Raw genomic sequence first — 25,528 nt, 5'->3', positions numbered from 1 at the left:
ATTTCTGTGACTTTTGATATCCTCTTCAATGTATTTCTTTGTAGCCATATCAGCTCTGGGTTATGGTTAGAACATAGGGAGAAATGCCATAGGGAAGTGAACACTGGAATGATGTTCATTATAATGGGATTCTGCCTACTTGTAAAAGTTTATTCATTACAAATTATTAAAGTTGCTTAAATAAAGAGATCTTAAAAGGAAGATTGTAAAATGAACAGACCTTCTAGTCATAGCTAAAATAATACACTGTTGACCTAATTTTAGTTGGTCTGATTAAGTAAATTTTAGGATAAGTTCAGAAATCATTGAAAGGTATTTTTTTGGTTAGTTTTCTTTGAAGTTAAATGTACATTGACTTGTATTTCTTAGAAAAATCTATTACTGAACTAGTACAGAATGTGAATCATTTCTTGTCTGAAATATAAGATTGATGTTTACAGAGCAGTTGTCCAGAATCTTCTTGCTGAACTGGAAAGTATTTCACTTTTTTTCACTGTAGGTCCTTTCAACTTTACAAATGTGTTATTTAAAACATAAATCATATTGGTACACAGGAAACCCATTTAAAATTAAATTTAAAAACACTCCTGAGAATTCCATGGAACATTTCTGGTTTTCTAGTTTATAATTTCTAGCAAAAGAAAAATGTTTAATACCTTAAAAATATCTTTTCAGAGACAGCCAAATCTAAAATATGTAATACATATGAGAGAATAATTCTATTAATATCTTAACTATTGAATGCTTGAACACAACATAACAAGCATCATTATCTTTGCTTTTCCCAAAATAAACTGAGCTAACAAATTTAAAGCTGGGAAATTCAGTACCAGAGTTAAAATAAGTTATTGTTAGGTATGGAATTTCTACTTTTACTTTAATCTCAAAACTAAATGGTATGTTAAAAACTTATTCTATATTTTTATGTATATAACTTATCTGCTTGAGAATGTATATCAGTTAATACATATCTTGATTCTCTGTTATGATATGAGCACTGAGCTAAATTTTCAGATAAAGTACTTTTATTTTGTTCTTTTATAGCATAGGTTTCAAGTAGATGGAAGGCTGTGCCTTTGGTATTTGGGTAGGATATTTGCCTGTGATTGCAAATTCTCAGAGCAACTTCCTAACATTCCTATGAATGTTCCAGAAAAAGTAGAGTTTCTCTTAACGAGTCTACTAAAATGCTATTGATTCAAACTTCCACCTGCTGAAATAAAACATAAGCCACTTAGAGACTAAAGCATTTAGAAAAGAAAAGGAGTTCATATGCAAAGAAGATCTACAAGGGAGTCCAAGCTTTAGAAGGACAGCCTTAACAAATTAAAAATATGACAAGCATTTAGAGGAAAAAAGCTACCTGCAAACTTACCAAGGTCACCAAGTTTGTATGCACTGTCTTTAAGGTGGAAAACAGCACTTTTTTCACATAATTGCCATATCCAAAAAGGTCATCGCATATCTTCAGACATTTCCAAAATCAGAGATATAGTTGTTTTAATTAGAGAGTAACTTACAAGAAAGACTCAAGATTTCATTTACTTGAGGAGCAAGAACTAGACAGGGTGATTGTTTGCTGATGTTACTTTATCTCAAGGTTGCAAAGTAAGTTTGCAGGGATTCCCCAAGACCACCTTTGTGTTCAATGATTTCACTAAAACAACACACAGAACTTAGAAAAGCTGTTGTACTCACAGTTTTGGTTTATTACAGCAAGAGAATACAGATTTTTTTTTTTTTTTTTTTCAACGTTTATTTTTGGGACAGAGAGAGACAGAGCATGAACGGGGGAGGGGCAGAGAGAGAGGGAGACACAGAATCGGAAACAGGCTCCAGGCTCTGAGCCATCAGCCCAGAGCCTGACGCGGGGCTCGAACTCCCGGACTGCGAGATCGTGACCTGGCTGAAGTCGGACGCTTAACCGACTGCGCCACCCAGGCGCCCCAAGAGAATACAGATTTAAATAAGCAACTGGAAAGGGGACATTGGACAAAGTCCAGGAAACACCAGGCGTGAGCTTCCAGTTGTCCTCTTCCAGTGAAATCATGCAGACAAGCACTTAATTCTCCTTGCAATGATGTGTGGTGATATGCTTGCAATATGGCCAAGCAAGGAAGCTCTTCCAAGCCTTGGTGTTCAGGTTTTTCGGTATGGACTGATCACACAAGCATGGCTGACTGCCCATATGGCCAACCTTCAGTCTCCAGCCCCTCCGTGTAGGTCAAGCTGATACTGCATGGCCTAAGGCCATAGTGGACCATAAATCACATTGTTAGCATGAACTATCTGGGAGGCCTGCAGTCCCTAGGTAAACAAAAACATCAGGCAGGATATTCCAAGGCCTTAGAGGTCATCTCCTGGGAGTTGAGTAAAGACCAAACCTTTCTTTGGAATGTGAAAGGTTTGCACAACTTAGACATGTTGTGTTGACCCTTTACACTGTTGTTTCATTTTGTTTTCTACTCTGGAATGTGATGTGCATTGCTTACCCATCTGGTTAAGATGTAAATTTTGCCTCCAAATTTCCTCCTAAAGCATGGCTCTGACCACATAAATTTGTCTACTGATTTTATGATACAGTATCATTACTTTGATATTTTGTGTTTATTTGGTCAGTTTTATTATATGGATGTGATAAAAGGTGATGCTTAATGCACAGAGACCTTTTTATAATCTGGTTAGTGAAACTAGAGACATGTGATACTACAATTTAGGGGTTAACTTTGGAGACTTTGTAAAGTCTTTAAGGCTGTCATTCCTTTATATGTAAGATACTGCTCCCATAAGCTCTTATACTGAAATCCGAAGCCAAGAGCCATTCAGTTCACCTCAGTGAAGTTGCTTGGAACTTGTTTAGTAATGGGTTTGCCATACCTACTTTAATGGGATTTGAGGCATAGCCACAGACAGTAAAGCAATTTTTAAATTACTACTTGGTAGTAAGGAGAACAGGTTTTGATTGAACTTAGGCTAAATAGCTACATGGCTATGAAAAGGAAGGAAACTTAGTAAAGGCATTTTGTATAATATTTAACAATTTTTACCATTTTGTGGTACATTGATATATGATTTTCTCCAGAATCATTATTTTTGTTTTCCTGCCAGTCTCTTACTTATAAATTCCATTAAGTATTTCCAAATATTTTTTTTTCTGTAATTCTGAAGGGTCAGTTGGAACATAATACCATTTAAGGAATGTTTCTACCAGTTTATATAAGTGTAGCCAATAGATAGATCAAAATAATGTATGTCCCTTAGAAAGAAAGCATTCACAGAATTAACTCATTTAGTCCTAGGTGATAAATTCTTGTTTTTCTGATTTGAGGTGAAGCACTCAATTTCTTGAAGTCATTTGCTTCTGGATTTAAAGAATCCTAGAAATCCTGACTCTATCTTTTGATAGTCTGACAGGTATCTTTTTGTCATGCTGATACCAGTTTAAGCTGAAAAATCTGTTTCCATGAGTCCGCTCCCTATAGAGTCAACAATTACGAGTATGGTAAAGTGTTTACTGAGGCTTTCATTCTTTTCATGTTTGTTCCAGAAGACTCCGTTTTTGCTCTGTATCTTATCATGGGGACTTGATGAAAAAGCAGAAACTGTCCGTGGATGACAAGACTCAATGGCTTAGGTTAATTTTGTAAAGGCCAACAATACTAGAATAGTGGGGAGTAGAATCTTTTTTCTGAAGTAACACGTAATCATTTTATAAGGATTTAGTCAATTATTATCCTGAGAGGATAATTTATGGATTGAGTGGGCATTAAAAAGTCTCCAGGTTCTTTTATCTCAAAATATTTTTAGGATTGTCAACTGCAAATAAAATATTCCTTTAAAAAAATCAATTTGGGGGGTGCCTGGGTGGCTCAGTTAGTTAATGTGTCTGACTCTTGATTTAGGCTCAGGTCATGATCTCATGGTTCATGAGATTGAGCCTCACGTAGGTCTCCATGCTGACAGCACAGAGTCTGCTTAGAATTCTCTCTCTCTCTCTCTCTCTCTCTCTCTCTCTCTCTCTCTCCCTCTTTCTCTCTCTCTCAAATAAACTTTAAAAATAAATAAATAAAGTTTAAAAAATAGTTACTGTGCCAATCTTTGTATAGAGACATGAGTATGCTTCTGGCCAATCTGAAAGTTACACAATTGCTAAAAATATCTTTATTTTATATTTATAGTAATACATTTACTTAAATGTAATTAACTTAGTTTAAGCTCCTCTGAACTGCCATGCAAGTTCTTTTCATATGTAGGACTCAATAAGCAGGATGACTTTTGCAATAGTTTTGAGCTAATAAAAATCTGCAGTATACCAAACATATCTAATGATTTTTAGTATTCCTCCTTTTATAGGATAAATTAGCAAAACTTTGGAGCTGTCTAGCAACTGTTTGGGAAACCCCAAAGAAAATTTTATATAGAAGACACAGTAATAGTTTATTATTCTGAATTTGGGAAATGCCATATCAAAAAAAGTTATCAGAATATAAAAGATATGATTAAGTGACTAAAGAAGTTTACAGGCAATTTGAAACATTTCTTTCAAAAAAGAACATGTATACCAACATACCTCAGTTTTTCATATATATCTTTTCAACCTACTAATTAATGGTCACTTAAAATATATAAAAATAAAAGGCAAGTGTATGTAAAAACTGTTGACCTAGTATTTATTTTGTTCTGTACAAATGACTTGCTTAGATATAATTTATATCCAAAGATTACTAATTAAAGTAACTCAGTTTAATATTCATTTAGGAATTAGAAAAGTATCTATAAAGTATAATTATTTAGGCTTTCCATGAGAAAACAAACCTGTCTTGCATAAGTTAGAAGAGTATACATTTTAATTCTCACTGTAATTAAATCAGAAAGGAGACATCCTAAACAGCATTATTAAACCAGTCTAATTTGTCTAACTGCATGCTTATTAGGAACATGATTACTTAAATTTTTCTGTTTTTCATACTAAATATTTAGAAAGTCTTCAAGTTTTGTTTATTTTTATTTTATTTTTTTTTTAATATATGAAATTTATTGTCAAATTGGTTTCCATACAACACCCAGTGCTCATCCCAAAAGGTGCCCTCCTCAATACCCATCACCCACCCTTCCCTCCCTCCCACCCCCCATCAACCCTCAGTTTGTTCTCAGTTTTTAACAGTCTCTTATGCTTTGGCTTCAAGTTTTGTTTAAAGGTACTAAAGTTTTCTTTCTATTTTTCTCTCTGCTGTCAATTTGCATCTCATTACTTATCTTGTCAACTTGTAAACAAGGCTATTTTTGTAGTAATTTTCCAGTCAGATTGTGGGTTGAGCTAGAAGCACAACTTTAGATTTATTAACACCTTATTTTGAGGTACAAAGCTCTTTTGTACATCTTTACCTGGATTATTCATTTATTTATGCTTTCCTATTTTCTTTTGAGAGGAGAGAAAGCAAAAGTTATGCACCCAGAACTTTTTAGATTTCTTGCAGGGATCATTAAGCTCTAAGCAAGTCAAAAGCAATCATTCTCTCTCCATCACAAATTCAGGCTTATTTGTAGAACACTTGTACCATTCAAGCAAAACACAAAGTCTCTACCCTTTGCTCTAAAACCATTTAAAAACAATTTCAAATTTTATTCATTGTGTACATTTTGTCCTCTCTTATGGTAAATTTGTCTGTTGGAATTAGATATCCTTACATAGTGTGTTCAAGTGACAGCTCTTATGGCCTGTTAGTCTCTAATTGTATCCCAAGGGACAGAGAAAGTTTATAATTATAAATAGACTATTGTAGAAAGCTGTACCTTCCTTTTTGAGGAGGAAAGAAGGCTTTTAAAAAAATACACTAAAAGAACCAACAGCTTGGTTTTATAACATCAGCCACAGATGGATCAAATGTAATCCAAGTACAAAATCTCACTGGCTGTTGCAGCTCCAGATTTCCAATATCTGCTCTTCACTCCGGTGGGCACGAAAATATTTTTATTTTTATTTGAATCAGAGTGGCACACAACATGAGAACAGCATAGAGGGTTTCACCAGTGGTAAGGCAGCAATGAAATAAATGAGTACTATGGGGAGTAATATGAGCAACTTTCCAACTTACTAGTGAAACCAGTCATCAGTTTGACTAAATCAAGCTCTCAAGACCTAAAGGCAAAGAACGATGTATCTCAATGACAGGAGCTAACAGAATGCTTAAGACAAACGTAAAATACAATCAAATACACTGTCATATGTTACCTCATAAGGACCAGACAGACCATTAAAAACTGTATTACCAACATTGCTGCTGCCAAAAGAGAAATAGTGGTTGTGTACAAATCAGAACTAGCATGAAAACCAGACTTAACCAGGAAACAAAAAACCAAACAGTTATAAAAAAGAAATAGAATCAACTAAATTAAAACCCTATTTCCACAGAAGATTCACCCTAGCACTGGAAAAAGTTGTAACTCAAAGAACCGTTAAGTTACAGTTTACTTGGTTCTGGCTGGCGAATATTTACCCCTGGTAGATAAATACATAAAATCTTGGTAGAATCTGTAGAATTGTCAAAGAGATACTCAGAGACAAAGCACTTATTAAGGAAAAGTTTACTTTTAAGAAAATTTTGTAAGAAACTCCCAAGTATAAAAGGACTGGTTCACCAGATAAAAAATACAAGAGTTGGGGGCGGGCGCCAGAGTGGCTCAGTTGGTTAAGCGTCCGACTTTGGCTCAGGTCACGATCTCATGGTTCGTGATTTTGAGTACCACATTAGGCTCTGTGCTGACAGCTCAGAGCTTGAAGCCTGCTTTAGATTCTGTGTGTCTCTCTGTGCCCCTCCCCTGCTCATGCTCTGTCTCTCTCTCTAAAATAAATAAATAAAAATATTTTTTAAAATGTTAGGAACAACCCCACAAAATTATCAATACTATTAGCTTGTAGTTAGTCCGCTCATGATAGAAAAGAGCAATTTTCTCAAATGGCTGTCATAGCTACAAAGGTTATCACAAATCAACATTGTAAAAGTTGATAAAATTGTGTTTATGAGGGAGTCAATACTTATAAACAAAACTTAAGGATTCTTTTATTTTGGGACAGTGAACTAGACACAGTGACCCTGTTTTTGTTTCCTTGTTTTGTTTCTCTCAGGGTGCAAGTTGTTTTATTTTCTGATTATGATGTATACACACACTGACGCAGCAGAGCAATGTGTCAAGTTTTGCTTCAACACATGCTTCTTTTGGTCCTTGGTAGTTGAAAACCCGTTCACAAACAAATACTGAGGTAGTTAGTATAACTTAAAGGAAAAGAACTAACAATACAGTGGGAAAAGGCCAAGTTTAAGGGGGTAGTTTGGAGAGTAGGTTTTTTTAAAAAGAAATTGCCATATCTCTGTGGACAAAATAATAAAAACTTTGGATTAATGGGATTATAATACTAATGACTAAGACAAATCATAAAAATTTGATTTTGATTGAGGAAAAAGAGAGAAGGGGTAGAACAAAATTAAATTTGCCAACTCTTTCAGTGAGAAGTTGAGTCTGACTTTGTCAGACTCAAGGAAAAAATACAGGTAGAATTCCATACTTAAAGAATTTGTAAATACTAAGAGGATTGAGGTTCATTTAATCCATATCCCTTTGATGAGCCTCCTCTTCCAAACAGCCAGACACCTTGGTTTTTCCCAGACACTTGTTAGACCAGCTTTTCTCAGGATGGAAGCTGTGATTCATTAGGGGATCCTGACATTGATTAGTAGTGAATTGTGACCAGAAGTTTGTTTTTATTTTTTTAATTTTTTTTTCAATGTTTATTTATTTTTGGGACAGAGAGAGACAGAGCATGAACGGGGGAGGGGCAGAGAGAGAGGGAGACACAGAATCGGAAACAGGCTCCAGGCTCCGAGCCATCCGCCCAGAGCCTGATGCGGGGCTCGAACTCACGGACCGCGAGATCGTGACCTGGCTGAAGTCGGACGCGTAACCGACTGCGCCACCCAGGCGCCCCTATTTTTTTAATTTTTTAAAAGTTTATTTAATTCAAGAGAGAGAGAGAGAGAGAGAGAGTGTGTGTGTGTGTGTGTGTGTGTGTGTGTGTGAACAGGGTAGGAGCAGAGAGAGAGGGGAGAGAGAATCCCAAGCAGGCTCTGCACCGTCAGAGCAGAGCCTGATGCAATGCTTGAACTCACGTACCATGAGATCATGACCTGAACTGAGACCAAGAGTCAGATGCTTAACCAACTGAGCAATCCAGATGCCCCCATTTTTTAATGAAATAGAGTAGAAAATATCAGAAATATATTATGTGTGGTACTTCTCAAGTAACTATTGAGACTTCTACTTTAGGTAGGATTTAGTAGAAAGACGAGGCTTCCACTGAAACAGATAAATTATGAAGTTATATGTGTAAAGTCATTGGAAAGCCATGGACACAACAAAGCCTAGATGAACTAAATTTCTAGAAAAGGAAGAGCTCTCATGAGTGAGCTGACAATCCCTGGATGTTTTATTCCTTAGATCATTTACCAATTCTGGTCATATTGACTCTGTTTTTGGCACAGAGACTCTACTGGGACAAAGAGAAGCCAGGTGAGTTTTTGAAGACCTTGGGTGTGAACATACCAGATTTGAATCTAAAGAAGTTGGAAATATACCATGGATATTTGCTGAACGTTGGAGTATAAAAGAGCCTGGTGAACTGGCCCAGAAAAATCTTCAATTTTTTGGTGCTTAGGAGGTAAATTCCTTCTGGAAACAGGGACTGTGTCAGACATGACAGATCTCTCCCTCAAGTTTTTGCCAGATATTGAACTTGATGTTGTGGGGGACTAAGCTCAAAACCTTTGAAGGACAGAATGCCAGGGATGAAGAGAAAGAGAAAAGCCAGGCTATCAATCAAAAACCTCAGGAGGCCATACTCACAAAGGAAACTGGATTGGAAGGGCAGAGTTAACTCTGTCCACAATGATTAAGAGACAAAATCCCACCAGAGACAGAAAGCTAGCATGAAATACTTGGCTAGTTCTCCCTCTCAAGACATTTGCCAGATTTTGAAGCTGCATTGAAGTAGGAGGCTAATGAGCTAAATTAAAATTTCTAAGATCATAGACACTATGATTCTCCCATAGTGTTTAAGGGGTGAAGGAGAGAGACTTGCCAAGTTGTCAATCAGAAGTCCAGGTGAGCCACACCTGAAGAAAAAGGACAAAGAAGAGGCAAACTGAGTCTAACTAAAACCAGAATCCAGCCCCAATCTAATTCCATTCCTGATGGGATTAAGATGACTAGCCCTTCAAATTATGCATCTAACAGAATAAAGGGAGAAACTTTATGGGGGGGGGGCAGAATAACAACACTATCAGTCCCATTGGTTCTTTTATACACCAAACATAGCATATAATAAACTATAAGACTTGAGAAGATGTGGGAAAGTATGAATGATGAGAGAAAAAGCAGATAGTAAAAGCAGACCCATAGATGATCCAGATGTTAGAATTAGCAGACAAGGACTTTAAAATAATTACTATGTACATATGTATATACATATCATGCACATATGCACACATACACAGTAAAAGGGGAAAAGATGGGAAAATTGGATAAAGTGATGCATAATTTTCACAGATTGGAATCTATAAAAATATGCATTATAGAACTTAAAAATACAACAGCTAAAATTGAGAATTCACTGGGTAGTTTTAAGAGCTTAGACTGAGCAAAAAACAGTGAACTTTAAGACAGGAAAATAGAAAATATCTGAAAATGAGGTACAGAGACAAAAAGAATGGGATGAATTAAATGGAGTAAAAGAATATAGTGAAGTAATCAAATGTATGTTTAATTAGAGTCCTAGAAGGATAAGAATGAAAGAGAATGGATCAGAAGCAATATTTGAAGAGATAATAGTCATGAAAGTACCCGAACTGATGACTCTTATCAGCCCAAACATTATAGCTCAGTGAACCCCAATACACAGGGAGGATATATACAAAGGAAGCCACAGTTAAAAACATTACAGCTGAAATGCTGAAAGACAAACATAAAATCTTCAAAGCAGCAAGAGAAAACAAGACACATTACTTTCTAAAAAAGGAACAATAAGACAGATGACTGATTTTCTGATTGAAATTATGGAAGCGAAAAAAGAATAGACATTTAAAATTCTACAAAAAAAAGTATCTATTGTATACCTAATTAAAATATCCTTTGGAAATCATGATAAAATAAATACTTAATTCAGACAAAAGCTGAGAGAATTCATCCGCAGCAGACCTGCACCATAAAAAATATTAAAGGTAGTTATTTTTAGATAAAGGAAAATTAACTCAAATGGAAACATGGGTCCTCAGGAAAAAAAAGAGCAGCGGGAAAGATAAATATGTGATTAAATTTTTTAAATTGAATTTCAAAGCAGCAAAAATAAAACGTGGAGTTTATATGCAGAAGTAAAGTAAAAAAAAAAGAACAGTTGCATGAATTGTAGGAAAGAGGTAAATGGACATAAACCATTGTAAGGTTTTTATTCTTTGGACAGTGGTTAAAAAAAAAATACTAGTTTAAGGTAGGCTGTAACAAGCCAAGGATACGTATTGTAATCTAAAGGAATGATTATCAAAGTATAAGTATTATCAAAGTAGCAGTATAAAGCAATATAAACATCATCTGGGAATTTTTTAGAAGCAAAAATTCCTCTCCCAGACCTACTAAATTATAAACTTCAGAGGTGGGGCCCAGAAATTGTATGTTTGAAGAGTCCTCTAGGTGTTTCTGATGCACACTAAAGTCTCAGAACCATTGCCCTGGGTAATAACCAAAAGAAAACAAACAAGTATAATTAAAAACCTAATAGAAGAGAGAAAACAATAATAAAAAACTTGAATAATCCAAAGTAATGAAGGAAAAAAGGAATAAAGGAAGAGAGAATATATAGGACAAATAGAAAAATAAAATGAATAAAATACATAGTAAGATTGTGAACTTAAACCCAACTATAATAGTACTCACATTAAATGTAAATGAATTAAATGCTTCTATTAAAAAGATTTTCAGATTTGACTCAAGAGACAAAAAGGCACAGATAATTTGGAAGGATTAAAAAGATATACCATGTAGGGGTTCCTGGGTGGCTCAGTAGGTTAAACATTGCACTCTTAATTTTGGCTGGTGAGATCCAGCCCCACATGAGGGTCTGCACCGACAGAGTGGAGCCTGCTTGGGATTCTCTCTCTCCTCCATCCACGCTCTTTCTCAAAATAAATAAACAAATATATGTGTGTGTGTGTGTATATATATATATAATATATACCATGTAAACACTACCCACCCAAAATGTTCTGTGATTGTATTACTAAGACATAAATTTGACTTTAAGGAGTATTACTAAAGGGCGCCTGGGTGGCTCAGTCAATTGAGTGTTGGACATCAGTTCAGGTCATGATCTCATGGTTTGTGGGTTCAAGCCCCCCATTGGGCTCTGTGCTGACAGCTTAGAGATGTCAGATTTGGTGTCTGCTTCTCTCTCTGTCCCTCCCCCACTCGCACTCTGTCTCTCAAAAATGAATTAAAAAGTTAAAAATTTTACAAAAAAATATTACTAAAGATGAAGAAAGATGTCATAATGACAAAAGTTTCATTCAATAAAAAAAAAAAACCTTACAATCCTACTAGCAGCCAATAATAACTTCAGATACGTAAAACCAAAATATCAGAACTAAATGGAGAAATACACAAAAACCAGTCATTGCCAAAGATTTTAATGTACATATCTCAATATCTCATTAAAAGTCAGACAAAAAAATCAGTAAAGATATAAGAGATTTAAACAACATTATGAAACAACTCAATCTGACTGATCTATGTAGAGCACCACTCCCAACAACAGAATATATATTCAAAAGTACATGACACATTTACCAAAATAGACCATATGTTAGCAGAAAGCAAGTTTAAAATATTTTCAAAAATTGAAATCATGCAGACTATGTTCTTAGGCCACAATGGAATCACATTGAAAACTGAAGCCAAAAACTGGAACCAATTCTAAATGATTTACATGTCAATGAAGAATTCTCAGTGGAAATTAGGAAATATTAAAATGAGTGGGGCGCCTGGGTGGCTCAGTCGGTTGGGCATCCGACTTCAGCTCAGGTCGCGATCTCGCGGTCCGTGAGTTCGAGCCCCGCGTCGGGCTCTGGGCTGATGGCTCAGAGCCTGGAGCCTGCTTCCAATTCTGTGTCTCCCTCTCTCTCTGCCCCTCCCCCGTTCATGCTCTGTCTCTCTGTCTCAAAAATAAATAAACGTTAAAAAAAAAAGAAAATATTAAAATGAGAAACAATGAAAGCACATCTAAAATGGTGATGTAACTAAAGCAATGCTTGGAAGGAAATTTATGGTTTAAATGCATGCATTTAGGAGATAGGTTAAAAATTATTGGTCTAAAACTTTAATCTCAAGAGCTTAAATCCAAGATACTAAAAAGAATGTATAATAAATGATTAGGAATAAAAAACATGTAAATAATAAATAATAATTCAATATAATTGGTATTATTGAATTAATTGGTATAGTAAATGAATGTAAATAATATATGAATCATAATAAATGAGCAGAAATCAGTGAAAGATAAAGCAGACATAAACAGACATTTAGAATAAAATAAAACTTGGGGCACCTGGGTGGCTCAGTTGTTGGTTGTCCGACTTCGGCTTGGGTCATGATCTCACGGTTTGTGAGTTCAAGCCCCGCGTGGGGCACTGTGCTGACAGCTCAGAGCCTGGAGCCTGCTTCAGATTCTGTCTCCTTCTCTCTCTCTGCCCCTCCCCCGCTTGTGCTCTCTCTCTCTCTCTCTCTCAAAAACAAACAAACATTTAAAAAAGAAGAAGAATAGGGAAGCCTGCATGGCTCAGTCGGTTAAGCGTCTGACTTAGGCTCAGGTAATGGTCTCACAGCTCATTGGGGCCCCGCGTGGGGCTCTGTGTTGACAGCTCAAAGCCTAGAGCCTGCTTCAGATTCTGTGTCTCCCTCTCTCTCTGCTCCTCCTCCACTCGTGCTCTGTCTCTCTCTGTCTCAAAAATAAACATTAAAAAAAATTTTTTTAAGAAATGTTAGAATAAAATAAAACTAAATATGGCTCACTTAGTAAAATTATTAGATCTCTAATAAGACTGATCAAGATAAAATAACAAGTACAGAAATTATCAATAGTAGGAATGTAAAAGGAGACAACACTATATATCCTACAGATAATAAACTAGTAAAAAGATTCAAAGGGCATTAAGAAAGTGAAAAGACCCACAGAACAGGAGAAAATATTTGCAAATAATGTACCTGATAAAATATGTATCTAGAATATATAAAGAACTCTTGTAACTCATTAGTAAAAAAACCAAAAAGCTCAATTAGAAGAATGGCAAAGTGGGGTACCTGGGTGGTTCAGTCAGTTAAGCATCCAACTTCAGCTCAGGTGATGATCTCATGGTTTGTGGGTTCAAGCCCTGCATTGAGTGCTGTGCTGACAGCTCAGAGCCTGGAGCCTGCTTCAGATTCTGTGTGTCCCTCTCTCTCTGCCCCTCCCTCACCTGCACTCTGTCTCTCTCTCTCTCAAAAATAAAATAAATAAATAAGTAAAGATGTGCAAAGAATCTGAATAGTCATTTCCCCAAAGAGGATAAACAAGTGACCAACAAGCACATGTAAAGATACTCAGCATCATTGACATTAGGGAAATGGGAATCAAAACCACAATGAGATACCATTTCACATCCACTAGGATGATTAAAATAAAAAAGATAATAACAAGTGTTAACAAAGATGTGGAGAAATTGGAACCCTCACACACTGCTGGTGAGAATGTAAAATGGTGCAGCTGCTTTAAAAGACAGTCTGGCAAAACTTTTACATGAACGTTCGTAAGAGCATTATTCATAATAGCCAAAAACTAGAAACAACCCCAATCTCCTTCAAATGATGAACTAATAAACAAAAGGTGGTATAGCCATGCAATGGAATATTATTCAGCCATAAAAATGAATGATATATCTGTATGTTAACTAACTGGATACATGCCAAAACAGAGATGAACCTTGAAAACATTATGTGAAATAAAAGAAGCCAGTCACAAAAGACCACATATTGGATGATCCCATTTATATAAAATTGCCAGGATGGGCAAATCTATAGAGACAGACAGTAGATTAGTGGTTGCCTATTGCGAGGGGTAGGGTGACTCAGAAAAATGGGGAGAAACTACTAATGGATATGGGGTTTCTTTGGGGCGATGAAAATGTTCTGAGATGGATTGTGGTGGTGGTTATGCAATACTGTGAATACACTAAAAATCATTGAATTGTACATTCTAAGTTGTTTAATTGTATGGTGTGTTAATTATATCTTTAAAAAGCTATTCAAAATATGAAAGGATATTATGAATGAACAAACTTATGCCAAAAAAATTATCTACTTAGATGAAATGTTCTTTTAAAAATTTATTAAAATAAACACAAAAAGGAATACAAAATATGAATAATCATAATCTGTTAAAGATATTGAATCTGTAGGGTTGCCTAGGTGGCTCAGTTGGTTGAGCGTCCAACTTTGGTTCAGGTCATGATCTCACAGTCTGTGGGTTCGAGCCCCGTGTTGGGCTCTGTGCTGACAGCTCAGAGCCTGGAGCCTCCTTCAGATTCTGTGTCTCACTATCTCTCTGCCCCTGCCCCTCTCTCTCATTCTCTCTCTCTCTCTCTCTCTCTCTCTCTCTCTCTCTCTCTAAGACAAATAAACATCAAAAAAAAAGAGAGAGATTGAATCTGTATTTTAAAAACCTCCCATAGAGAAAATTTCAGGCTGAGATGTTTCATAGGTGAATTATTCCAAACATTTAAGGAAGAAATAATACCAATCTTACTTTGATAGATGGGCTTAATCCATTTACATTTATTATAATTATTGATACATTTGAACTTATCTCTACCATACTTTTTTTCTTTTTTCTCTCTTTTCCTGATTTCTGTTGGATTTATTAAACTCATTCCTACCTCCCACCTCTACTTGTTTGAGAGGGTCTGTGTTGCATTTTTATTCTTTTAGTAGTCAGTCACCTTGAAGTTTTTGGCACAGTATTTTCCTGAAGAGTCTAGTTACTCAGTATTTCTCTTCTAAACATGCCTTCTTTAAGTCTATCAAAGCCCACCTTAACCACCCATTGAACACCCACAAACACTGCTCAAGCTAATCTTACTATCTTTGTCTGACAGCTTAGATTTTACCACTTTTTAAAAAATTTTTATTTATTTTTGAGAGAGAGACACACACACAGAGTGTGAGCAGGGGAGGGACAGAGAAAGGGAGACACAGAATCAGAAGCAGGCGCCAGGTTCTGAGCTGTCATTGCAGAGCCTGATGCGGGGTTGAACTCAACAAACCACGAGATCGTGACCTGAGCCAAAGTTGGATGCTTAACTGAGCCACCCAGGTGCCCCTAGATTTTACCATTTTTAAGCAGGTTTTTTATTTGTTACAATCAATAATTAATTAAATTTACTTTTTTTTTTTTCAACGTTTATTTATTTTTGGGACAGAGAGAGACAGAGCATGAACGCGGGAGGGGCAGAGAGAGAGGGAGACACAGAATCGGAAACAGGCTCCAGGCTCTGAGCCATCAGCCCAGAGCCCGACGCGGGGCTCGAACTCCCGGACCGCGAGATCGTGACCTGGCTGAAGTCGGACACTTAACCGACTGCGCCACCCAGGCGCCCCTAAATTTACTTATTTTTTAAAAAGCTTTTGAATAATTTTGAGACTCTCTTTGTGGGAACTTTAAAAGAGGGCCCAGTGCCTGCCTGATACAGAACAGGTAGGTACTCACTGATGGAATCCACCCTATCCCGCCTTCCAATACACAGAGCTGTTTGTCTCTTTGGCACTAGATGTGTGCGCTCAACAGGCATGGATTCCTCTGGGTTGGATCCATCTCATGGATAGTTGTCAAAGACTGACCTCTCCTGATGTTAATTTTGTGAATACTTTACTTCACTGTGCAGTGAGCTAAACGATGCAGGATTAAATGTTCTCATTTCTGAGCTGCGAAGTGTTGAAACTGATCAGGAAATGAAGGCAGAATGTCCATCCTTTGGAAGAAGAATCAGCCAGCCTGTGTTGCTGCCACTCTTGGCTGCTGATTGGAATGCAGCTGTTAAGGCAGCTGTTTCACTGTTTGCCCAACTTGAAAGGACATTGCCAAGTGGCAAATATTTTTCATAACAACATTTTACTTTTGCTAGGAACAACAATGCATTTTTTTGAGCTCCAGCAGTGTGCCAAACATGACAGATTTATTACCCAGCAGGTTCACAACCTAGACTGAGCATGCATGCTCATTTCCATTCCTAATATTTATAAAAAGAATAAATAAGCCCCAAAGGAAGCCTCTACACAAAACATCTCTACAGCTTAATTATTTGTTGGAATGACAGCAGATTAACTTGTGAAAATGAAATATCTCTGAAAGAAAAAATGAAAATCTAGAAATGTCAAAGCAAAAAGGGAAGGGTTAAATATTTTAAACCTCTCTAATGTGACCCAAGAATTAGTTTATCCCACATATCCAGGACAGTAGCAGCAGTAGCACAGGAAACACATCATCTTCTGAATCCCCTACAAATCGTGGGTTCCACTCTGGGTCATGCAGTTAATTTGTGTTGTAATTAGAATTACTGACTAAGTTCTTAGTAAATAACTGTGTTGTATTTGACAGGCTGTGAACTGGATGGGGTAGGGCTGAGGCATTATCAATTATTTTATTTAATGGTAAAAGCAGTAGGCCAAATGCAAGCATTCAAAGCTAAGAAAGCACATTTAAATGCATAACTATGATTTTCTTGCAAATCCCAAAGTGCAAAGATCATGATCATATTAGGTTGCTTTCCATCCTCAATATATTCTCCCTAGTCAGAAGTCCATGGCTTCAAAAAAGGCTTATGGAGAAATGCTCTAGGCATGTAGAAGGATCCTGTACCCACCTATTGTTTGTTCCAGTTGAAGTGATACTAGAAGTCAACCTTAACCACATTAACCACCATTAATAACAATTAGTGTGTAATTCCCACAAGGCTTTATGAAGACTGCAGAGGTTGGGCCAGAGGGAGGCATTCTTGTTTTAATAAACCACCATCATCAGAGCTCGAGTAGGGATGTTTCTGAAGGTGAACTGGGCTGAACATAGTCAATGGAGGTTCTGATTTCTGTTTTCTCTATTTACTAAATGGTAATTAAATCATAAATGACAACAGTCTAGTCAGCCTGTTTCCTCAAATTGCAAAAGCATACATTATCACAAAGTTGGCATGACTTCTTGAAGAAAGAGGGACAAAGTTTCATACACTGGATAAAGGTTACCAAGGGAGTCAGTCAGCCACACAAACTTTGTATTCTTGTTTTTCAGGATATGGTAAAACAGTAAATGCAAATCATGGATGAAATTTATAAGATCGCTTCCACAGAAAGGATCCAGCAGTTAGAAAAAGAACTGGCTTTGCAACTGACTGAACTAAAGTCTGAGATAGAAGAACAGGAGACTCATCAAGCTTACAGGTAAATAGTAGTAGTGAGAAGGCATGGTCTTCAGGGGCTTCAGCTCCCACTTTCACCCCATAGTCTCTATCAGCTCCCTCTTATTGTTTATACAGACAATTGGCATTATCTCAAGCTCAGATTTTACGGCTGGCCATGAGTTTTTCCTGTATTCTAGTATTGCTAAGACATTTAGAGGCAATATCCTACCAAGGAAAATAGAAAAGTGCTCACAAATACCACTGTTTTAAAGTTCCAAATCCTATGGGGCGCCTGGGTGGCTCAGTTGGTTGAGCATCCGACTTCAGCTCAGGTCATGATCTCATGCTCCGTGAGTTCAAGCCCCATGTCAGGCTCTGTGCTGACAGCTCAGAGCCTGGAGCCCACTTCAGATTCTGTATCTCCCCCTCTCTCTGCCCCTCCCCTGCTCATGCTCTGTCTCTATCTCAAAAATTAAAAAAAATAAAAAAACAAAAATTTAAAGTTCCAGATGTTATTATACAAATCATGCTAAGTGCAAAGAGGTCTCATTTTTTCCAAAAATAATTGAATTTGACCTTGATTTTGATGAGGCATATAAAAACTGAAATAATGCTAGATATTCGGTAATGAATTCTGCAAATGGTATTTTATTAGGAGCTTTTCTATAGGTAAATGCATCCAATGATAGCAATCTCTTTTGAAGAAACAAGGTAAAAAGATCAGCCCCTAAGTGGCAAGTCTCATGGGCTAAGGATCTTCAAATCCCTCTCTTTCTATTATTGCTACAATTGGTCAAGAGGAACAATATGAGGTCCCTGTTAGGTTGAATAGCCAAGTAAACACAATGTGGATGGTGAGGGTTGGGGAAAGAAGATCAGGGAAAGAAGCAGTAAATACATGCATTACTACCTCATTCCAAAGATGATTCTGAAGAACTAGTATTTAGTGTGTTTTATAATTTGTATTTGAAGCCACTGGTTGTAGGAAGCAGATCAAAGATTGTATGATGAAGCGAAAAGGTAATGGAACCACGCAAGTCATTATTTCTCTCAACTTTGGTTCCTTTCTGTGAAGAATGAGGTTACAAATCTGTACCTTGCCTATATTATAAGGATCAAGTGAGGTAATGCATGTTAAAGCACTTTGAAAACTAGAAGACACTGTACAAAGATCAAGTGTCAGTATTGTTACAGCTTCAGTGTCTCAGGGTCAAACAAGTGTCTCCTCTTTGTACATTGTGTTAGAAAGTCTTCCTGAAGTCTCTTTTATTTTTTAGAATAGAGTGATGGGAAATCTCTGGACACTTGTATTTCTCTGCTCCCCCCAAACCACTTATCACTGCACCTGGAAGAATCTACTTATTAATTCGATCAATACTGAGCACCTTCTATTTGCCAGGTGTTGAGCTAGGTTCTGGAGTCCAAGGAAAATGGAAAATGTACACTTCAAATAATCACTTTAGTATTCTCATTATCCACTAGATTCAAAAATTTATTAAGAATTGTAGTATAGTGGTGCCTTGGTAATTTTTCTTTTTTTTTTCTGGTTTTCTTTTATCAGTTTACCCCCAAACCCAGGTCTTTGTAGTGGTTAAATGTCTCATAAGTGCTTGGCTGAGTGAATAGGTGAATGACTGTATGCTGAATAAACAATACTAGATTGAACACATGGGTGGATTTTTATGGGTTCAGGTACACACCACTCTTTTAAGTCATTCATAGACACTTGGAGGTGAACTGAGATGAAAAACATGATTTGAATAAGAGAAGGTTTAGGCAGCTAAGCCCAGGACACTGCTCAATCTTCCAGCATGCCAAAAAAATCAGAAGACAAGAGGGCAGGAAAGGGATGACTGCCTTTCCCTGACTGCCTGTTCCCTTTCTAGTTGATTACTGGTTCTCCACCTCCATGAGGTTGCAGCCAGGATTCAGGCACCCAGTAATCACAGAAACTACAGCTTTGATTTATTAGTGCTTTTACTCTTAAGGCTTTTTCAGAGCTTGCCTCATTTTTTTCATCAAAGCCAAGATATGAGGAGATAGGGAGGCATTATCTCCAACTTCAGTTGGGAATTCAGCACAAATGGCTCAGTGAGTTGCTTAGACTCATGCAGCTGAGGGACCTCCTGTCTGGTCTTTTCACAGGACCACTGCCTATAGTGGGGGTAGAGGGCCTGCTGACAAGGATACAAACTAACAGTCTATTTTCATCTTTCCTTAAAACTTACCCATGGGGACTAATAGGGTCATATGAACAACATTAACCTGAATTTCATTGCCTACAGTCCCTCTCAAATCTCTAGGTGTTTTCTCACATGTGTTTCACAGCTACCTGCTGTGGCTTCCTTGCCAATGTCTGCAAAGTTTTATCTTGATAAAGTGATGTCTATACCAGGGTTGCTGTACTCTGATGTTCCCAAAGCTGCCAAGCCTTGGAGTGTATCTTACCCCCAATGGGGAGAGCTCCCTTCTTCCTTTCACAGGGTCCCCCTTCATTACTGGGCCCCACGGCTGTGCTACTTGTGCCTTCTCATGTCAGAGCCCATGGTGCAAACAACTCCTTCGTGACTAGGTTCAGACAGTACAACTCAGTTAAAATAATTTTCAAAGTATTTCATGTTTAATAAATTAGCAAGAACACAACAATAAAAACATCTTGTTTAAACTGATACTGGTTTTGTGTAAGGTGAAAGAGATGTCTGATAAGCATAGTACTCGTTAGAAATGAGGTTACTGGAGGAAATATGTGTGTGGGGGGGAATCTTAATCATTGTGCTTCTTCCGGTACTCTGGAATTGAAAATAGAGAGGTAAATCAAGGAGAGTAGGAAAAACCATGTTAGAGTGAAGGAAAGGAAAATTGGCCCATGGAAAAGCTTAGCAAACATGAGGTAGACACAAGAGAGATTCAGACTAAGACAGAAGCACATGGTCTTTACATGCTCTCAATAATCCAGTATAATATGACATAGTTATTTAGAAATGAGCAGTTCTGAAGAGTAATCAGGGCCTATCTATAATTTGGTTTATTACAGTTTCTATAATTACAGCTTCTATTGCATAAATCTTTCTGCAGCTCTATTCGAATGCCCAAGGACATTTCTTACTTTCGAAGAGAAAGGGAATTGGCTCTAAAGAAAACTTTACAGGTGAGTAGGAGAGTGTAATTGTAATACACAATTGTATTGTAATACAACAATACACTGGATTTTGCTAACTTTTTGAAACATTTAGCAAGAAAACTTTATTTTCATCAAACACCAGCTGATGTTATTGACAGTGTTATGAGAGCAAAACAGCCCAATGCTCACTGCTAGATCAGAGTAGGCCACTACTTCTTTGGAGATACCTATTTTTTGTGATGTTTTGAAATTTTACAGTTTCTTGATTCGTGCTATTACAATTCGTTATTTGGAAACCGAGGTATAACAGTATAACATGTTGTGTAAAAACTATCAGAAATTGAATATCATTTGCTGTCGTAAACAATGGTAATTTTTCTTCCTTATTTCTTTGTTTGCCTGTTCTGCTGCCTGGGGTTCAGGTGGCTGAGTCAAAGCCCCTTGTTGTTCAAGCAGATGTCATGCAGAGGGAGCTAGAGAGCTGCCTAAGAAGAGAGTACACTCCTGAAAATTTACCTTTGCTTCTGTTGCAGGTTAGTAAGAGTCATATTGCAATTTGAAAAACAGATCTGGAAATTAATAGAAATTTAGTTATACTCACTAAACTATTGACTAAGTTTCTATCAATTACTCCCTGTGCTGGTATTATGAAGCAATACAATACTAAGAAAGTCTCAGCCCTCAAAAACCTGTTGACTTAGCTAGGGAATATATTTCTGAAAATGTATTTTAAGAAAATAACTCAAAATATGGTAGAAAACATTTTCCATAAAGATTATTATTGCAACATTACAATAAAAGTGAAAAAATCAGAATTGCCTGAATATCAAACAATAGGAGAGTTAAGAAAAATAGCATAATACTGGATAGAATATTGTTCTACCATTAAACATTTTTTAGCATAAGAAACTATTCTGTTATTATGTAATATTTGTTGACAAAAACTAAAGTGTGTGTGTGTCATAATAACGGTTATATAATATATAGAAAAAACACTTGAAGGACATAGACCAAAATGTTAGCAATCACTATCTTTGGATGGCAGAACAATGAATCTCTTCTTTTTACTTTTATATATTTTCTAAATTTCTTATAATAAGCATGTATTGCTTTGGTTTTTAAAACTCTTTGTTCTTTACTCTTATGTTATGAGTTATATTCTCACTCTGCATGCAAATTAGTTCATTAGCAACTAGCAATTAATGAATAAATTAATCACAAAGAAATAAAAGATGTTGAGATTCTATTTGCCACCTAAACTTTTGTCATTACCGTCATCTAAGATTCACTTTCCTATCATTCTGGCACTCTTCATTCTTTTGTGTATATCTGTGATTGTCAGCGGAGAGAAGGGGAGACTGGAGATGGTGGACATCTGGCAGCGTCTAGAGACATTTTGTCACAATTTGGGAGAGGAATGGATTCCTACTGGCATCTAGTGGGTAGAGGCCAGGGATGCTGCTACATATTTTACTATGCACAGAATAGCCACACCACAAAGAATTATCCAGTCCCAAATGTCAATAGTGCTGGGTTTAAGAAACCTTGGTGTAGCCTAAGCTTCCATATGATATAATTTATCTTCTGCCTAGAGAACAGACTTTAGGGGCACCTGGGTGGCTCAGTCAGTTAAGCTTCTGACTTCAGCTCAGGTCATGATCTCACAGTTTGTGGGTTCAAGCCCCATGTTGGGTTCTGTACTGACAGCTCAGAGTCTGGAGCCTGCTTTGGATTCTGTGTCTTTCTCTGTCCCTCCCCTGCTTGTGTTTGCTTTCTCTCAAAAATAAATAAATAAACTTAAAAAAAAAAAAAAAAGAACAGACTTTAACATGTCTTGTACTGCCGATCAGCCATGAATAAATTCTCTGTCTTTGCTTTTTTTTTGCAAAAAGTCTTCATTTTGCCTTCATTTTAGAAAGGTATTTTTGTTGAATGTAAAATTCTAGGTTGATAGTTTTTCTCCTTTGTCACTTTAAAGATGTTGCTCCACTGTCTTCTGGCATAGATAGTTTTCATTTCCTAACACAATGTGTCCTTTTGTTCTATGGGTGCTTTTAAGATTTTCTCTGAGGGGTGTCTAGGTGGCACAGTACATTGGGCATCCAACTTCGGCTCAGGTCATGATCTTGCTGTTCTCAAGTTCAAACCCTTCATCGGGCTCTGTGCTGACAGCTCAGAGCCTGGAGCCTGTTTCAGATTCCGTGTCTCCCTCTCTCTCTCTGCCCCTTCCCTGCTTGTGCTTGCTCTCTCTCTCAAAAATAAACATTAAAAAAATTTTTAATTAAAAAAAAGATTTTCTCTAATGGTTTTAAGCTATTTGACTGTGGTATTCCTTGATGAGTTTTTCTTTATGTTTCTCTTGCTAGGAGTTGGTTGACCTACTTGGATTGTGATTTTTATCATTTTCATCAGTTTTTGAAAGTTTTCAAATATTATTTCTTTAAATATATTTTCCATCTCCTTCCTTCCTTCTGGGACTCTGATTAGACATTTGTTCAATCACTTTGTATCATTCTGTAAGTCAACGAAACTCTGTTAATTTATTCTCAGTCTTTTTTTTTCCCTCAGTGCTTCATTTTGTATAGTTTCTATTGCTATATCTTCAAGTTCACTAATCTTTTCTTCTGCACTAAGCTGCTGTTAATCATATCCAATGAATTTTTCATTTCATATATTGTAGTTTTCTTTTGTACTTCCATTTGATTTTTTTGGTATTTTTCATTTCTCTCCTTATTATGTTCACATTTTCCTTTTAATCATTTTTATAAAAAAATGATTATTTACATTTGAAAGAGAGAGATAGAATGTGAGCAGGGGAGGGGCAGAGAGAGAGGGAGACACAGAATCCAAAGCAGGCTCCAGGCTCTGAGCTGTCAGCATAGAGCCCGACACGGTGCTTGAACCCATGAACCATGAGATCGTGACCTGAGCCACAGTTGGATGCTTAACTGACTGAGCCACCCAGGTGCCCCTTCCTTTCAGTCCTTGAACATGCTGTGCATATTAGTATATTAGCTCTTTTAAAGTTCTTATTCGCTAATTTCATCACTGGTGCCATTTCTAGGTCTGATTCTCTTCATTAATTTTTCTCCTGCTTTTGGGTCACATTTTCCTGCTTCTTTGCATGTCTAGTAATTTTTTTTGACACTAGACATTTCAATCTTACATTTTTGTATGCTGATTTTTTTAAATTTACATCCAAGTTAGTTAGCATATAGTGCAATAATGATTTCAGTAGATTCCAGATATCCATTCCCTATGTATAACACCTAGTGCTCATCCCAACAAGTGTCTTTCTTACTGCCCCTTATGCTTTTAGCCCACCCCTCTCACCCACAACCCCTCCAGCAATGAATGCTGGTTTTTTAAATTCCTTTTAAAGAGTATTGGAGTTTATTCTGACAGGCATTTAAGTTGTAGATCAGCTTCATACTTTCAAGGCTTGGTATCAAGCTAGATCAAGTTTAGACTAACTTTCACTCAGGATCATTTATCCTTATTACTAAAGTGTGACTCTTCTGGTGTCTCCACTGAACGTGTCAGGTGGCAATGAGGACTCTTCCCTTTAACTGGAACTTGAACATTTCTTGTCCCTGTATGAACTGTGAGAACTATTCAGTTTATACTTCCCTAGTCAGTTATTCTTTGCATGGCCTCATGGAGTTTCACCCTCTGTATGCATAGTTTAATAGTCAGCAAAAAGCTCAAAGAGATCTCCATGCAGATTTCTGGAGCCCTTTCTCTGCACAACATCCCTCTCTCCAGTACTCTGCCCTGCAAATTCCAGCTGACTCAGCCTCTGAAGCTTCAATTTCTCTCTCCTTAACTCAGAGAGACTGCCGTGCTCTGTTTGGGATTTCCTCTCTTATTCTGTTGTTCAGAAACTGCCTTCTTCAGGCAGAAAACCAAGGTGATTGTAAGGCTCATAGCACTTGTGTCCTTCAAGGACCACAGTCCTGCATTGTGTGTTGTTTTATGTCAGAAAATAGTTGTCCTGTTTATTTTGTCCTATTTTCTAGTTATTTATGATGGAAGGATGAGTCTGTTCCTACCTGTTCCATCATGGCCAGTATTATATTTATTATCATAAATAAAACATTAAAAATGGTTGGTTTATTTGATTATTTTTAAGTATAAATAAAATTTCTGGTCTAAGATTAAAAGCCATAATCTTACCTATAATGTGCTTTGTATTTTTAGACTTATAACTTCAGTTTTTAGAAAATTTTCAGTGTAGCCTTAGACAATTGTACAGGCTTTTATGTCACTGCTAAAATTGTTGACTAAATGATAAAGTACCATCTATTAGATTGGCAACATATCATATAGATTTAGAAATAACTACTTGCTTCATTTAAAGTTTAATGGTGTCTTGAGTCAGGTTTCTTAATTTTATGATCTTCATGTAGGAAAAATCCATCATTCTGAAGCAACCAGAGAGTGATTTTCCTATTGTTAGTGTTCTTAAGACTTCAGTCTTGGGGCGCCTGGGTGGCGCGGTCGGTTAAGCGTCCGACTTCAGCCAGGTCACGATCTCGCGGTCCGGGAGTTCGAGCCCCGCGTCGGGCTCTGGGCTGATGGCTCAGAGCCTGGAGCCTGTTTCCGACTCTGTGTCTCCCTCTCTCTCTGCCCCTCCCCTGTTCATGCTCTGTCTCTCTCTGTCTCAAAAATAAATAAACGTTGAAAAAAAAATTAAAAAAAAAAAAGACTTCAGTCTTTCGACTATAATTGTATTCTAAGTGTTAATTTTTATCATTGTTTTTGTTAAAGTATTATACAGAGAGAATTACCCAGCTGGCCCAGAGTAAATATTTACACATGCTTAGATGGAAGAGGTTTTGCCAGCACAGTAAGATTATGGAGCAACTTTATCCTCTTTACAAGG

The sequence above is a fragment of the Lynx rufus genome, unplaced genomic scaffold (genome assembly GCF_022079265.1).
Source record: "Lynx rufus isolate CCGP_SWC_20201006 ecotype Redwood Valley unplaced genomic scaffold, mLynRuf1.p SCAF_6, whole genome shotgun sequence".
NCBI lineage: Eukaryota > Metazoa > Chordata > Mammalia > Carnivora > Felidae > Lynx > Lynx rufus.
This window is presented reverse-complemented; position numbering follows the sequence as displayed.